The 18970-nt window shown below is 36.8% G+C and overlaps 1 pseudogene; it reads left to right on the forward strand.

The window, feature by feature from the left end:
* Positions 1–9900: 9900 nt before the first annotated feature.
* Positions 9901–17960, forward strand: LOC116467438 (large ribosomal subunit protein eL8-like; annotated as a pseudogene).
* Positions 17961–18970: the final 1010 nt, after the last annotated feature.

An 18970-nucleotide genomic window follows, 5' to 3' on the forward strand; every position in this document is an offset into this window, starting at 1 on the left:
GTAGTTTTGATGAGAATGTGGAAGAGAATAAATTGTTATGCTTTTCAACTACTCATTTAGTAAAAACCATGAAATAGTACATACTCTTTGACTAAGCAATCCTTCCTCAAGTAATCCGCATTAGAGAAATAATACGAGGACAAATAAAATTCTGTGAATAAGGATGTTCACTTTTGCATTACCCATAATAGCAAAAACTGGAAATAACCTAAATCAAAAAGTGATTATTTAAATAAATTATGCCTCACAAAAACAATAGCATATTATGTCACTGTAGAATGAGATAGATCTTTAAGTACCAGCATGGAAGTCTGCCTGTGATTTATTGCTGAGTGAAAAAAAGTAAGTACCAGAACCATATGAATAGTGAGAAGCAATATTTTGCTTAAAAAAACTACCTATTTATATATTCATAGAAAATGTCTAGAAGGATAGACACAAAACTATTTATAGTGGCTACCTCTGAAACCTGGAATTAGAATGGGTTTTAATGTGAATTTGTTTATTCTACCTTATACCCCTTTATAGTGTTGAATTTCACTACTAATATTATTTAAAGAATAATGAGCAGTACTAGGTGGATAAGTTATACATGTGGGAAATTGATCACTGACCTTTCACTCTCTACTCCTGCTATTACTCATCATACTAATTTAGCAAAACTCCACCTCTAGTTAAATACAACTCCCTGCTTATTCTATGTCTGTATCAATACAGCTGAATATGCTTGGAGAAAAATAGCCAACCATGGTGCTGGGCACACTTTAAATTCATAATCACTAAACTTCCAGTGTGCCCTTTAGTGGTGCTAAACAATCAAACTACTTTTTCCTAAATCCAATTAATACCCCATGCTCTTCAGAAAGCTATTGTTTTCCTTTTTCTCTCCAGACTTCTAGCTCTGTCTCCCGAGTTATCACTCCCAGCTGATAACCTTCTTTCCTATTTCGCTGAGCAGGAAAAGAGCAACCTGGAAAGAATTTCCACCAGCGGCAACCAATCTACCTTCTCCATGCTCCTTCCCTTCTGTTGTTATGCATGAATTATGTTCTGAGATCAATCCTTCCCGTATGCATTTCACCCTATTCTTTTTCATCCACAAAAAGGCATGACTTTAGTAATTCTTTTCTCATTCTGGTACATCATTATTAATTAATCTCTACTGAATTACCTCCAACAGCATATCAATTATCTGTAATTCTCCCTATTTAAAAAAATAAAATTAAAATACAAACTTCTTGGCCCCATATGTCTTTCTGACAATCCTCCATTTCCCTACTCTATTTTTACAGCAAAAACTTTCAACGTTTAGTTCCCTTTATTAGTTCTTTAATTTTCTTTCTTCCGTTTTTTCTGGAATTCATTGTGTTGAGCTTGTTGTCTGTACCACTTCATTTAAGATTATTCTTATGAAAGTCAGCTACCAATCACCAGTTCTCAGTTCTCCTATGACTTGGCCTATCTTAACATACTGTTGACTTTGCTTCCAGATCACTCTTATAGTTCTTTCCTACCTTCCTGGCTATTTTGTTTTCTTCTTGAGCACTTCTTTATTCTCTCGTCTTGCCATTGGTGGGCTTTAAAGATTAATCCTTTCTCCTCTTTAATTCTCTGTCTTCACTCCCTTGGTAATTTTATTCAGTCTCATTTCCTTAAGACCTACTCCATGCTGACAACCCCCATACGTGTATCACTACTTCAGACTTCTCTTCTGAACTCTATATTAAGTTTCAGTTACCAATTCAATATTTCCATTCAGAAGTTTCATAGTCATCTCCCATGGTCCTTCCACCTTCTCCAGTCTTTGTTTTTGGTGTGTGTGTTTATTTTTTATAAATGGAAACTAGATCGTTCTAAGAGATTAAGCTAAAATATTTTTGCCATACGCACAGCCAGTTCTGTCAGAAAATACTATTGTCTCTATTTTCAAACATGCTAAGAAACTGACCATTTACATTGCCTCTACCATGAACACCCTGGTTCCCACCATTGTTACTGCTTATCTGGATTACTGAAATCAATTCCAACTTGTCTTGTCTTTCTAGTCCTCTTTTCTATCCTACTGCCTAGTCCCAACAATGTTCAAACTGTTTTCTTCTGTAAGTCAGATAATGTTATTTCTCTGCCCAAAACCCTCCAATGGCTTCCCATCTCTCTTACAGTAAAAGCCAAGTTTTTTTTTTTCAATACCCTACAAGGCCCTACATGATTTATTTTCCTTTTTATTACTTTTCTGACCTCTTCCCCAACTACTCTTCCCCTTACCCAGTTCATACCTGCTGCTTACTGAGAACACTAGACAAATTTCCTCCTGGGTGACTTTGTCCTTTCTTACCTTCTGTATGAAATATTCTTCCACTACAGAGACACATAAATGCTTGTTTTCTTATCTATTCCAGCACTTTGCTCAAATTCTACCTTCTAACTGACAACTTCCCCAGCAATCCTACTTAACATTGTAACCCTACCCCCTACCCTGGTACTTCCTTGTCCTCTTCTCTGCTTTATCTTTTTCCAAAGCACTTGTCAATATTAGAAATTAATTAGAGTTATTGGTTTACTTCCTTATTGACTATAGCGTGCAAAAAAAAACCCCACTTCGTAATATAATTACTTGATTTTATTTCCCATTCTATGCTCAGCATTTAGGACATGCTTAGAAATAGTATATTTTTAATAAATACTTCTTGAATAATGGATTAATTGATCCAGTTATAGCAGATCCGAGACAAATATTTTCAAGTCATTAAAGGGCAAACAAAGAAGGTAATTAACTATTTTTTTAGACATCCAACCTAAAGAAAAATATAAACTCAATCACAGATACTTGTATATGTAATAAAATAATCTTAGTTATTGAAAGATTATATTTTCTTATTAATATAGTTTAAATTCCAAAGCATTAATTTTCTCAATCAATGATAAGCAGACTTATCGTTAAGACTTTGTGTTCTGCTGAGGATCTAATATTTATTTTTAGGTCATTTAATGATAGTTATAACATTAATTTATACAATGACATAAAACCAGATATATTACAAACATATTATTATTTAATTTTATGTTGGTCCTTGGTATAAGCATAAAAACTCTTTATACGAACATTGAGAAAATCTCCTGCCTATGCAGTAAATATTCATATTGGCATCAGATGGTAATATTATAGGTTAAAAAAATAGGAATTATTATTTTTTTTTTTAGTGGTCTTGATAGGTGATCCTGTAGAAAAATAAAGTTGTAGCTCAGTCAAAACATTGTAAAGCTCTACAGGATATAGACTCCAATCCAAAAGACACAAAACAAATTAGTATAATATGAGAATAAAGATATTCAGTATTAATCTATTTAATGGGGTTTAATTCACAATTTCCTCAAATTATTTGAATCCGGAACTTTTTTACTTTCATAAAGCAAATTGATATGCCATAGACTTAAAAGTCTATTGAACATATATAGATATATTATTGATTTGTTTGGTACATTGAGAATTTTGTATTCCATACAAAATTCAAGAAATAGATATATGAGAAAATTATTTTAGAGCAGAATGTGTCATCAATATCTTATTTAGGGAATCATAATTTTTGTAATATTTAGCATCTTATCACGGAGACTGTGAATTTGATAATGTTATTTAATAATGATATGGACAGGAAACAGGGAAATACTGGGTAGAAGAGGGCACTTCCCTGGCAGAGGTCTCACCCTCAAGCCTGGAAACTCAGACCTGAAATGCCTAAATGGGAACAGGCATTCCTGTTTCCGTGCTCCAAAGTTGCCTTTTGGCCCGCCAGGCCCCCTTATCTTGTACCCATATAAACCCCAGACCCTGGGCTCGTGCGCCTGCCCATCTGTGTGCTCCCAGTCCCATAAGGGGTTTGAGCGCACACAGTGGCCTAACAGAGGAGCCATACCTCTGTCGCACGACCTGCAAGTGGGGTCAGGGAACTCTTGTTTTCAGTAACATATATAACAGTTTCTGAACAACTTTTTAAAAGCAAAAGAAAGTTAATATATCATTTTTGAGTGGATGTGCATGAAGTCAAATTTATGCTCACGTATATGTGCAGACAAAGAATGTATCAATATTTAGCAAGAGAAGTCTGTCTAGGAGCTGGTAGTGAATAGTTTTCTAGACGTCTTTTTTCACAAGCAAATAAACTGTATATAATCAAATTTAATAAATTTATTAATTTTACTGAGGGTAGAGTTGATAACCAATTTTTTAAGTACTCAGCAAGAATCAGAAATTTGAAAAAGGAGCTACTCAAATCTTGGCTAAAAAACTGTGTTTAGCTGGGCGCGGTGGCTCATGCCTGTAATCCCAGCACTTTGGGAGGCTGAGGCGGGCGGATCACCTGAGGTCGGGAGTTTGAGACCAGCCTGACCAACATGGAGAAACCCCATCTCTACTAAAAATATAAAAATTTGCCGGGCGTGGTGGCACATGTCTCAGGAGGCTGAGGCAGGAGAATCGCTTGAACCCAGGAGGCGGAGGTTGCAGTGAGCCGAGATCTGGCCACTGCACTCCAGCCTGGGCACCAAGAATGAATGAAACTCCACCTCAAAAAAAAAAAAAAAACCCTGTGTTTAACATGGGAAAAAAGTTGTCCCAGTCATATATATTCAAGTGAATATTGTTTTCTCAAAATAGTACCCCAGGCTGACGGCAGACTTGTTCAAATTCCACTGCTCTGCTGATCATGCTCAGTAGTCGAGAGTTTTCATTTTTTGAAGATAATTTGGTAGTAAAAGTTTGGAGATTACAAACAATGGAATTTACTTTCTCTCACAACTCTAAGCCATTTTAAAGGCAGTTCCCCCCCAAAGGATATAAATATGTGGCTTGAACAACAGTATTTTAACAGTGCTACTCTCCCACAGTGAGTAAGCTAACACCTACGTGGATATTTAAATTATGTTGTAGCCCTCAGTCAAACATACCATGATTTTGGAATTATGTTTCTTGCAAATATGTACAACCTCTATCTACATTCACAGGCATTTCTCTTCTTAAAACTAAAAGATGACGTTGTAAACCTCCAAGGACTTTAAATGATTCCTTGTTACCACTCAGATGTCATAGAAAGAGTCTAGTGCAGTGTGCAGCAGAATTTCCCAAGCAGGGGCATCTGCAAACTAAATCACAGGGAATTCAAGGCTTCTCTATCATATTTTATAAATACTTTGTTTTCACTTTGATATAATCTACAAGATTTAATATATCTGGAATGATTGCTTATACAGCCAAAAGCCAACTGACAAAGAAGTTCATTGCTTGAGTTTGTTAAAATCACACTGACGCCTTATTGAACTATTATAACTTGCAGATTAACCAATAAAAGAAAAGTGGTGACTCCATATAGAAAAAAATCCATTACTGCCTAGAAAGAACAAACAATATCACTACGTGGTTTACTAGCAACCATGTAGTAGTTTAAATCAGTATGTGACAGATCTTGAGCTAAAAAGAACATGCTCAAAGAAGCCAAGTTTTTATGCATGCTTCAAGCATTGGTTAAGTTTAAGCAAAACATATTCATCATATCAAATTTATGTTGATCATAGGCATGTAAGTGTTTTTATACAAATGTTCACTTGTGTGGATCCTATGAACATATAAGAGCTGTAAGCCTGAGAAATGTTAAGCTAGGTTTATGCTCACACATATTTAATAGTGTATATAAAATTAATCAGAAATAAAATAATTATCCAAGTAGGGAGCTCCTGAGAATATTTTTCTTTTATTTATTTATTTAAAAACTTGTACACATTCATAGGGTACATGAGAAATTTTGTTACATGTATGTGATGCTTTCTTCTGTTAAAATGGATCTCTGTATTACCTTAATTAAGGAACTATGTCATGTACTATTGAGCTGTCCAATGAGAAATCACTAACACCATGTCTAAAAGGCACTGAAATATGGCTAGGCAGAATCGAGATGTGCTGTAAATAGAAATTACAATCAGGTTTCAAAGGCTGAATTCAAAAACAGTGCAATTTGTTTCATTAATAATCTGTGTATTGACTCTGTTGAAATGATAATATTTTGGGAATATTGGGTGAATAAAACACATTCTTAAAATTAATTTACTAGTAATTTTTACCTTTTAACTGTGGCTTCTAGAAAACATATACCTGTGTGGCTTGCATTACATTTCAATTGGGCAGCATTGCTTACAGTTATCTCCAGCCTCTGTGTCAAATGTGCACCTTACTCCAGTTACAGCAAACATTAGGTCATCTTGAACATACCATTGTGTTTTATTTTCATTCCTCTGTGTTTTTGCACATGATATTTCATCTTCTTGAATTGGCCCCCATATCTTCTATTTTTAAAGAATCACTGCTAATTCTTCATTACCTAACTCAAAAGCTAATATCTTAATGAAAACTCTGATTTTTTCCAACTTAGAAATTTTCAGGAGTTCCCTACTTGGATAATTATTTCAGGGCTCCTCTGACCCTTATGCATGTCTATAATTCAGCACCTGTCACAACTGTCACTCTTTCTACATGCTTCTTCCCTGTCGAGATGTTGAAGATAAGGTATTGTTTTCATTAGCTTTTCATTCACAGGCTTTAGCACACAGCAAATGTTCGGTAGACATTTGTTGAATGAATTATTAATTTTTATTTTCAATGAACAAATATTTACAGTTGAAAGTGTATACTTTATATCGATGTATGACTCTGATGTCAACTGGGTTATCTTTGCCCTTCAGATCTCAGCAAGTTAGGCTAAATCTGAAAAAGTTTACAACCCTCTTTATTAGAGATATGAATTCTCATGTTGCCTAAATTTTTGATGTTCTGCTTTGCATTATCCCACTTAACACTGCCTCTGTTTTCTATGAATGCTATTTCTATTCCTCATTTTGTCCATACATGGAATTTACTCTATTTCCTAACTTTCAAAAAAAAAAAAAATAGGCCGGGCGCGGTGGCTCACGCTTGTAATCCCAGCACTTTGGGAGGCCGAGGCGGGCGGATCACGAGGTCAGGAGATCGAGACCATGGTGAAACCCCGTCTCTACTAAAAATACAAAAAATTAGCCGGGCGTAGTGGCGGGCGCCTGTAGTCCCAGCTACTCGGAGAGGCTGAGGCAGGAGAATGGCGTGAACCCGGGAGGCGGAGCTTGCAGTGAGCAGAGATCGCGCCACCGCACTCCAGCCTGTCTCAAAAAAAAAAAAAAAAAAAAAAAAAAAAAAAAAAAAAAAATACACACAAAATCACACAAAGCACTTGTGTTTGTAATAGATCTTGTTTGGGTCTTAGATCAATGAAATGAGTTTAGAATACAAAAATCAAACAGCTTTAAAAGAAAAATCAGAAATAACCACTTAAACATGTTTTTAGGTATTCCAACACTGGAAATTATATATATATATATATATATATATATATATATTTATATTAAATTTAAATATACATATATTTAAATTTTTCACTACATGGAGCCCCAGTCACGTATCTTTTCTCTTTTTCGCTCCTCGTATCCCTTCTCTCTGAAACTATTTTCTTCTTCCTTTCACTCTTAATCATCCAGGTATTTTCGTTGACTTTTTTAGACATCTGTTTATAATTCCTGACCTCACTTTCAAGCTCAGCTCAGATGTGTCATAACTATCAAGAGAATGCAAAGAATAGAAAGATCTTTTATGTATCACTAATCATCATTTACTGGATGCACATACTCCTGTTTCAGAATAGGAAGTTTTGTATTCTACAACACATAGAACATGGGGTGGTTAATATTATTCTTTTGTTGTTGTTGAATTTAAAACATTGAAATAAATTCAGCACTTGTAAAAACAATTGTCTAGAAAGAATACTGTAAATTTTTATATTCTTTTCCTGGATTCTAAAACTAATTGCTATATTCAATTTAATGTTTTATGGGATAAATGTGAACTATCCCAGATTTAGATTTTCTATCAGTCTGCAAAGTATTTAAAGTTTTTGCCAACTGGCAAATGTACTACTAAACAGTAAGCAAATTTTGGTAAGTGAATTGGTAACAGGGTAAAATAGTAGCTATTTTCATAAAGTGGCATAAAAAATTCTAGAAGCTCAACACATAAATAAGTTTTCAGGTTCAACATAAAATAATCAAGAGTTTAAAAGAACAAATAAATACTTTGTTAGTGTTAACTATATATTTAGAACAGATAAATATAACATTTATTCAGAGGAAATTAAACATCCGTTATTCTATTACAAAGTAATTGCTGTCAAGAAAAATATATATGTGTATATATATTTAAAGCAATTTCTAATTTTACTCCATTCTGTTGAGCATCAGAATTAACTCAATTTTATTTTTATTATTTATTTTTGAGATACAGGGTCTCACCCTGTCACCCTGGATGGAGTGCAGTGGCATGAACATAGCTCACTGAAGCCTCAACTTCCTTAGCTAAAGTGATCCTCCCACTTCAGCCTCCCAAGTAGCTGGGACTACAAGCACACACCACCATACCTGGCTAAGTTTTTAATTTTGTAGAGAAATGGTCTTGCTCTGTGGCCCAGTCTAGTCTCAAACTCCTAGGTTCAAGAAACCCTCCTGCCTCAGCCTCCCAAAGTTCTGAAATTACAGGCATGAGCCACTGCACCTGGTCTAATCCAATTTTATTTTAAAGTGTATGATTCACTAATGCTATCCAACAATAATGTGGGGCTTCACTAAGTCAAGAGCGGTAGCCAAGATGCTTCAAATGGAAAAAAAGTATTTATGATATATTTAGAGGATAGAGTCAACATGGCATTAAAGTGAATTGGATGTGGAACTTGAAGGATGACTCATCAAAAGATGAGTCTCACCTTTTGAAGTGCATACAAATAAAAGATACATTTATAGATATGAAAGGCAGGAAACATTATCTCTATTTTACATGAAAATTAGAAAGTGAAGTCATGTGTTTTGAGACATGGAGGATCTGGTAGAACAGGGTGTCTTAGCTCAGTCTGCTATAACAAAATATCGTAGCCTCGGTGGCTGAAACAACAGAAATTTTATCTCACAGTTCTGGAGGGTGGAAGTGCAAGATCAAGGTGTTAGCCAATTTGGTTCCTATGAGAACTATCTTCCTGGCTTTCCAATGGCTGCCTTTTTACTATGTCCTTACATGGCAGAGACACAGAAAGAGCTCTGATCTCTTACTCTTCTTATAAGGACACTGATCCATGGGGGCGCCCATATCATGGCTTCCTCTAAACTGAATTACCACTCAAAGTGTCCACTTCTAATATTATCACATTGGGGATTAGGGCTTCAACACATGCATTTTTGGGGGAAGCAAGTATTCAGTCCATAACACGGAGTAAACATTTAGAACAGCAATTGTTAGGAACTTTGGAGAAAGCTCAGCCTAGAGAATTTTGGAATGACCACAAAATGGTGCTAAGTATCCACTTGAGGTTGCAGGCCACAGTTTCTCAGCGGCAACAATAAGCACATTCTTGAGGTCTTTTCCAGAAGTGTTCGTGGGACAAAGATATTTTAGCTGAATAGATTTTTAGAATAGATATGACAAAAGGAATAAGTGGAAGGTAACTGAGAGTTGAAAATGATAGGACTTGAAGAAATGCATACTGTTTTAATATCAATATTTATTTGTTTACCCTGACAGAAAATACAAGTTTTCTGGATTAGAAAAATTCCAATTATTTACTCATGTAACAATCTTAGCTCTGATACCCCATGCCCAAGTTCCTCAAGGGGCAACACAGTGAGGATCAGACAGTACCTTGTATACATGGTTTGTACAAAATTATCTTCTGAGCTAAGCATAGAACTTGAGTTAATGTTTGTTAAGCAGTTATTTGCAATCTTATAATAATTTCCTCAACATTCAAATTCATTTGTAAGCAAGTACTCAGAAGAGATAAAAGAATGGTAGATATTCGTTTTGAAAACACCTTAGAAAGCATCTCCACACGCAGCAGATCCGTGGCTGTGGGCAATGAGGAGGGCTCTGAGAGAAAGCTCGCTCTAGAAGCTGGGGGGTCCGGATTAGGAGGAGGAGGGAGACCTCTCTCAGGTCAGGTTTGTCTCACAGCCTTGGACAGATATTTAACTAAAAATCAAAGAAACTGGAGAAACCGCTACTATTTTTCCTCCTTCCTTTCTCCTTGAGCTTCACTTGCTCTTTCTTCTCCCTTATTTTTTGCTTCACTACCGTTTTTTTTTTTTTCTGAGTTGGAGTCTCGCTCGGTCCCCGGGCTGGAGTGCAGTGGCGCGATCTCGGATCACTGCAAGCTCCGCCTCCCAGGTTCACGCCATTCTCCTGCCTCAGCCTCCCGAGTAGCTGGGACTGCAGGCACCCACCACTGCGCCCGGCTAATTTTTTTTTTTTTGTAGTTTTAGTAGAGATGGGGTTTCACCATGTTGGCCAGGATGGTCTCGATCTCTGGACCTTGTGATCTGCCTGCCTCGGCCTCCCAAAGTGCTGAAATTACAGGCGTGAGCCATCGCGCCCGGCCTCCTCCTTTTTTTTCTCTTTTTTAACTTTTCTCATTTTCTTCATTCTCTTTTCCAGAACATTACTGACCACCTCCCATAATAAAGGGAGAGTTGTATTTGACCTTTTTAGCCTGTTCTGGTCCAAGGAGTAATATGCTTCTCAGAGGTTCTCTACATGCTCTGTTTAAAAATCTATATTTCCAGTAACTGCTGGTTGGCCTTAATTCATGTGACCCTATTCTGAAATATTGGTCAGTAGGTGGAAGAAGACTGAAGTGTTATGGCCTGGTTCATAATTTATTACTGAGTCCCAGTTCAAGAGAATGATAGTGCAAGTGGCAGTGTTAGAACCTTAATAATCAAATCTGTAAGGTGAATGCCTCTAGATTACTGATCTGTATTAATTCTTCTTTTGGCAACTGAGTTTCTGATACTAATATACAACCTTGAATAACAGTTCTTTTCATTGAGATCCTTACCCCTACTGAGAGATGACAGCGTGCTGGTAGTCCTCACAGCCCTCGCTCGCTCTGGGCGCCTCCTCTGCCTGGGCTCCCACTTTGGCAGCACTTGAGGGGCCCTTCAGCGCACCGCTGCACTGTGGGAACCCCTTTCTGGGCTGGCCAAGGCCAGAGCCAGCTCCCTCAGCTTGCAGGGAGGTGTGGAGGGAGAGGCCTGAGCGGGAACAAGGGCTGCGTGTGGCGCTTGCGGGCCAGCTGGAGTTCCGGGTGGGCGTGGCCTTGGCGGGCCTGGCACTTGGAGCAGCTGGCCGGCCCTGCCAGCCCCAGGCAATGAGGGGCTTAGCACCCGGGCCAGCGGCTGCGGAGGGTGTACTGGGTCCCCCAGCAGTGCCATGCCAGTCCACCAGCGCTGTGCTCAATTTCTCCCTGGGCCTTAGCTGCCTTCCCGCTGGGCAGGGCTCGGGACCTGCAGCCTGCCATGCCTGAGTCTCCCACCCCCTCGTAGGCTCCTGTGCGGCCCCAGCCTACATGAGCTGTAACACTCATGAGGGTCCGCGGCTTCATTCTTGAAGTCAGTGAGACCGAGAACCCACCAATTCCAGACACACTGCTTTAATCCATGTTGCAGAACAGGCAGCTGCGTATTTATTCAGTCTACTCAGAAGAGCACTGCTCCCTGCTCCACGGTGCCCAGTCCCATCGACCACTCAAGGGCTGAGGAGTGTGGGCACATGGTGCAGGACTGGCAGGCAGCTCCATCTGCAGCCCCTGTGTGGGATCCACTGGCTGAAGCCAGCTGGGCTCCTGAGTCTGGTGGGGAAATGGAGAACCCTTATGTCTACCTAAGGGATTGTAAATACACCAATCAGCACTCTGTATCTAGCTCAAGGTTTGTAAACACACCAGTCAGCACCCTCTGTCTAGCTCAGGGTTTGTGAATGCACCAATCAACACTCTGTCTAGCTACTCTGGTGGGGACTTGGAGAACCTTTGTGTGGACACTCTGTATCTAGCTAATCTAGTGGGGAGGTGGAAAACCTTTGTGTCTAGCGCAAAACAAGTCTGTCAAAACAGACCACTTGGCTCTACCAATCAGCAGGATGTGGATGGGGCCAGATAAGAGAATAAAAGCAGGCTGTCCAAGCCAGCAGTGGCAACCGCTGGGGTCCCTTTCCACGCTGTGGAAGCTTTGTTCTTTCGCTCTTTGCAATAAATCTTGCTACTGCTTGCTCTTTGGGTCCACACTGTTTTTATGAGCTGTAACACTCACTGCGAAGGTCTGCAGCTTCACTCCTGAGTCATCGAGACCATGAAACCCACCAGAAGGAAGAAACTCTGAACACATCCGAACATCAGAAGGAACAAAGTCCAGGGCTCCACCTTAAGAGCTGTAACACTCATGAGGGTCCGTGGCTTCATTCTTGAAGTCAGTGAGACCGAGAACCCACCAATTCCAGACACACTGCTTTAATCCATGTTGCAGAACAGGCAGCTGCGTATTTATTCAGTCTACTCAGAACATGACTCATCTATACAATGCTGTAATGATCATTGAAATGGGAAATAACACAAAATGTACATTGGCAGGCAATAAAATATCCAATACTCTTCCCCAAAAATCTTGCTGAAAACTTAAATGTTTAAGGTTTTTTTGTCTTTAAGTAAAAGTTTTTTTCTTTCTTTTTTTTTTATGTTTACTTGAGAAAAAGACCCCAAAATGAATTGACTTAAAACAGTAAAACTCATCCAACTTAGAGTTTTAAGTTTGGATTATTAAATTTTGGTATATGTTTTATTTGATTTTGTTAGTACTTCCTATTTAATCAAGTAACGAGATGTCCCCAAATTTTCATGTAAAAACAGAGCATATGAAATTAGAAGAAAAAAATGAGTTTCTGAAACTATTTTAATTTTTTTTTTTTTTTTTTTTGGTGTCACTTTAGTTCAAGTTTTGGGCAGAGATTCAGGCCAGTTCTTATTTTATCCAAACTAGTGCATCCCTAATCATAATGCTAGCAACCAGCTGTGTTGATTCACTTGCATTTGGTACATGTTTTATTGGGTTGCAGAGAAAAAGAATTTAATTTTATTATGTGCTCAAACAAGGGTACTTTTTAAGTCAAAAACAACACAGGACCATCTTTTATTTTTGCCACACTTATGACAGTAATGAATAATCACATTATTTGCATCTTTTACGCTAGTCCACAACTAATTTGAAGTAAACATTTTTCCTTACTAGAATATAAAATATAAGTCTTTAATCTGTTTTATTATTTAATGATTTAAAATATCAAATTAACAGCCTCTTCCTTAAGTTATTGGTTGGAAGAATATGTTGAAAGATGCCCAAAATGACATTTTATCCTATTATAAAGTCATCTGTCCTGTTATTTTTATCTATGTGCGTTCAAGAAAAGATAACGAAAATGTGGAAATTGATGACATATGAGTTCACATATGTAAACACACACACGTACAGGTACACACACACCATTCAGCGTTAGTTAAGTATTAATTTGTTTCCACATTATTGAAAAGAGACATCACTTTCAAATTGACTTTATACATAAATTCAGCTGACTTTGATTCATTTATAAATAAAATGTAAAGTAGAGTCAGCTAAATAACTGGCAATATCTCAGAATATTTTACCTCACCATGTCCTTTTAAGAACAATTTTAAATATGTATGACTATGGACAAATTACCTGCTCACTTAAGTGCCCCATACACACATCATATTTGAGACTAACTCCAATTAAATTCTAATTAAATGCAATAAAATTATATTGTGTTCTTCAGATGCCCCAAGATTGAAAGTTAGGTAAACTGCTTCTAAAAATAAATGCAAATATGTATACAGGTGAGGGTTTCCATGATATAATCTAAATAAACTGGAAAGCCTATTAAGTTAGAATCTATACTTTGTAGTACTTTAAAATTTCCTATATTATATTCATAACAAAAAGTTATTTTAATTACCTGGATATATAGGACTAGTCTGTGTAAAATATTGTGTTCCTCCAGAATTGTTTTATGTAAATACATTTCTGAAACGTCAGCAAATACATGTTTCCATTTTATTTTTATGATAACAAAAGCATGCATACCTGTTTGATAAGCAAATGATACATATTGTATAATGCATAATTCAGCATTTTAATATCAAAATAAGACTTTACATGATGCAATTAGGACTCAGAATCTAAGAATATAAAATAATAAAAACAGTCTATCTTGTTACTGAGCAGTCTCAAACTGTAAAATTATTGATTTCTTGTCAAATTACTAACATATTAAATAAAACAATATTAAGAAAACAGTTTTGTCCATGCATATAAATAATTCTAATTCCTTTTCTCTTCACATTTTTCAAATCTCAGTCCTAGGAATCTGTGGTCAGTGAAGGGCAATTCCAGCAGGTGGAGTAATAGTAAAGGAAATACTCTGTGTGACTGTAACTCTCTGCTTCTGTTGTCATCTTGGGCAAAAATTAGCATAAATCAGATGAGGTTAACATAGAATAGAAGCAAAAAGCGTTTAAGTATAGATAAACACATTCTTTGCATGGTAAATATATTGCTGCAGAACAAAAACATATTCCCTTTAGTCTTCAATTTTCTCTGTATTTTTCCTGTGCACTTTCAAAAGTTTCCTGGAGAACTTGCGTTTAATACAAAAGTCTGACAGACTAGCTCATCAGCAGCACCAAATTTGACAGAGAACTCCTGTGTAACGTGTTGGGGGAAATCAGAAAGGTCAGGCTCAGGCAAATTCAACGTTGGTATCAGGGTCGTTTGAGACTTCAGGGAGAGGCTTTTCTAATAAGGTCATGGCCTTGCCAACTCACACTCGTTTAGCCTGGTCAGAGCCTTCACTGTCCTGTTCAGAAGCATGACAGAGAGATCTTTGCCAAGGACAGGGGAGACACACACACACACACACACACACACACACACACACAGACACACACAGAGGATGGATGTTCTGTATGCATCTGATTCTGTTTCTCCTAGGAATCATATTGAGCTTCACCAGAAGTTTACTTACCAAGCAAATATAGATAAATATAAAAATGTTAATTTATTTTATATCTGTTTTCAAAACTGAAGAAGAATATACATTTTTATACTTGACTGCCATCTTCCATGATTCAGAGCAGAAGTCTCCCCACCCCACGCCTAAACTCTGGTCATGAAATCTTACACAGAGCTCCACTTGAACAAGTAAATAGGTGTCTGGTGCCAAAAGGAAGGCCTGGGATCACTCCTCGAATGGACGGCAATTTACAAGGTCTCCTTCTGTGTGCCTTTTAGTTCTTGTAGGTAAATGTAGAGACTACTCCTCAGCATGCCAGAATATTCTGGTTCAGAATCGTAAAGATCTGATATCTAGCTTGTTTTTATGTTTTTTTCTTTAGCTGTGAAGCGGAGTGTTTTAGTTAATGCCTTGAAATCTAAATTACATACACTCCTGTAGTCATACACAGAAACATAAAGCACCTCGATCTTTTTATATTTTCAAAGTACTACAAATAAATAATTGAGATCAATTGAAAAAACATACATTTTAGTAGTCTAAATGTTGCTTCTTTGTGTTATGTCTGACACTGTCAGTTAACCAGATAAATAAACGTAGGCATTATTTTACCAACTATGCATGAATGGGAAAACATTATTATAAACCATGGATCCCATATTCTATAATAATTATTTGTTATCAAATATTTTCCTTCAAGATGGTTTAACAACATTATAATGCTGTATCATCATAGAAATAAAAAAGATGATGAAATAGTTAACTAGTATTCTACTGAAATTACTCCAGATAAACCACAAATACTTAAATTCATCCTCTCACTTTTATTCTCTTTATCTCCCTGTATGTAGCTTCACTAATTTAGGGGAAAATATATAGGATGTGGCTTGTACACTTCTACAGTCTGTCTGAATTTACCTCAGTGAGACTCATTAGACAAATGAGCATAAGATTCCAAAAATCCAAAAGCACCTCATAATGGGCATTTACATTAGCATAATTGAATAGCACAGAAGTTAACAAAAAATGTTTTAAGATCTAAACAAAAGTAAGCCTTTAATCAAGACACTCTTGATTCTTTTTATAAATGTTAAACAGAGAGAAAAATCAGTGCTTTCATGTAAATATTTTCCACATCATAATCAACTCAATTTTTTGCTAATTTCTCTTGTCTGTGTAATTCCATATCCCTCACAAGCACATAACCATTTTTGAACAGCAGAGCTGTAGAATCCCTGAAGACACATTGACATTTTTTCCTCATTTTGAGGGGATAAAAAATTTATGAGTTACTGCCAGGAGGATAAAAGTATCTTATCTGGGAATAGCCAATCAATTAAGTGAAATAAATTTTATTGGAATATATTGTGTTGGTGGGAACTCTCCCTCTCTCTGATTTCATATGAAAGTACTTGTGTTAGAATACTACCCCTTATGACTCTCACGAGCTTTTATTTCTGTATGTACTGATTACCTGACTGGTTGATAACTAGACACTGTCATTCGACGGGTTCATATGTCTTGAATTTGTAGAATTAAAGCATTGAAAATTTTCAAATACAGAACATTTGCTTCTTTTTTTCCACCTCAGCCAGAAGAGGCAGCTGTCTGGAAAACTCAAGTTGCTTTGCAGACACAGTCTTTTCCTCAGATAGATGGTTTGTTCCAAGATATTCACAAGTATAGAAAACGGGGATAATGTAGGAAAAGGGAAGAATAATACCAAAAAAACTCTTTTAAACATAAATCTAAAGTGACCTATACATTGTTATGTTTATACATTTATATCCATCTAACTATCTCTTGTGTCTTATTTCTCAATTAGCCTTTAATTTAGGAAGGAAGAAAATAAGTGCTATGAATCCACTGACACCCTCAATCCCTAGATAGCTTGAAGACATTCTGATAACAGCTCTGCTGTTAAGTATGGTATCAACTTCGAAATACTTTGCTTGAAATCACTCACTTTGGTTTACTAAAAATGAGAACATTATATCAGAGAAAATTTACATATTATCTAACATATTATCTAACTAGTAGTGTCTTCTAAAATTATCTTTAACCAGCAGATAGTTGTAAAATAACAGTACACTCAGCTGATGATATGACAATATTTTCCTTGATGAAGCAGCCATTTAAATGTTAAGGTCTTCTTATTAGGCCAATGTAACATTATCACGTTGAATCTTTTCTAATAAATTTTGGTTACTAGATCATGAAATGAATTTTTGATAATATATTTCAGTTTAGGCTATGCAAATAGAAGAATTCATTTTGTCAAAAGATATCACACTGTGGCTTCCTGCATATGAGGCTTCAATGAAAGCACTGATAAAACAGTATCATTTAAGATTATATAAAGTAGTGATAAATTAGGATGATACTCTCAGCACACTTAGAAGTATAATTTTATAATAATTACGTCACGACAGCAGGGGCGGGAGCCACCTTCTTTCCCTTGGCCTTCTTTCCTTTCCACAGACCAGAGACAAAGCAAGAGAACAAGCAGAGACTGTTGGCCCGGGCCGAGAAGAAAGCTGCTGGCAAAGGGGACGTCCCCACAAAGAGACCACCTGTCCTTCGAGCAGGAGTTAACACCGTCATGACGTTGGTGGAGAACAAGAAAGCTCAGCTGGTGGTGATTGCACACGACGTGGATCCCATTGAGCTGGTTGTCTTCTTGCCTGCCCTGTGTCGTAAAATGGGGGTCCCTTACTGCATTATCAAGGGGAAGGCAAGACTGGGACGTCTAGTCCACAGGAAGACCTGCACCACTGTCACCTTCACGTAGGTGAACTCAGAAGACAAAGTCGCTTTGGCTAAGCTGGTGGAAGCTATCAGGACCAATCACAACGACAGATACGTTGAGATCCGCCGTCACTGGGGCGGCAACGTCCTGGGTCCTAAGTCTGTGGTTCGTATCGCCGAGCTCGAAAAGGCAAAGGCTAAAGAACTTGCCACTAAACTGGGTTAAGTGTATGCTGTTGAGTTTTCTGTACATAAAAATAATTAAAATACAAATTTGCCTTCAAAAAAATAATAATTAGGTCAAACTTCTGTAATATCTTTCACTTCAAACTGATATGCTATATTATCTTACAATCTCCTCTAGAGAAAAATGGGTAGTTCTGAATAATTTTACAATCTCTACTTAAAGGTAGCACCAATAGTCTTGAATTTTAAGTAAAAATTAAAACTGGCAAAAAATTGGTCTTATGGCCATATTAATATATTAAGTCACAAAACTCAAGAGAATTAGCTCAACAGTAAGGAAAAAAAAAGCCTGCACGTCTATATTGCAGACTATTGTTCAAGGATAGAAAGCAGACTTTTTTCCCTTACAATTGTAAAAGATTAATGTGTTTGTGGATAGGAAAGAAATTCTCGAGACTCTCTTCCTAATCTCTCTGACATACAGGCACACACTTGTACAATTTTAAAGGCATAACATGGTTTAAAGTAGAATATTATATATGGCACATTGTGACTTGAAAATGATGTTTCCAGTAGGAATGTAATGCTAGCACAAAGAAAGTACATTTTGGAGAAGGAAAAAAAATCATTATGTAGTAAGATCCATCTTATCTAGATGGCAAAAGAGGTCATGTCAGTCATGAAGGACAATTCCAAACTATAGCAGCTGAGCAAAATTCCATTATAAATCATCTCAATATAACATCTCAATCTACATAGAATCAATTTTACGAAGTCATCAAATCATGACCTCATTTTGATAGTGATATATAAAGTAACTGCAGACCTGGTTTCGCTACTGACTAGTTGTACAATCATAGATTGACGCTTCCGCCTTTTGAGTATTATTCTCCCTATCTGTAAAATATGAGGATTAGAATAGATGATCTCTAAAGACCCCTGTGGCATGAACACTCTGTGTTTACTTTCCTAAAAACACAGAAAGAATGCACTCAAAATATTATTCTTGTTTCTCAATCAGCACTCTTGAATGTGCTTATGTCATATTTTAAATGAAAAATAAAC

Source organism: Hylobates moloch, unplaced genomic scaffold (assembly GCF_009828535.3).
Source record: "Hylobates moloch isolate HMO894 unplaced genomic scaffold, HMol_V3 SCAFFOLD_4, whole genome shotgun sequence".
Lineage (NCBI taxonomy): Eukaryota > Metazoa > Chordata > Mammalia > Primates > Hylobatidae > Hylobates > Hylobates moloch.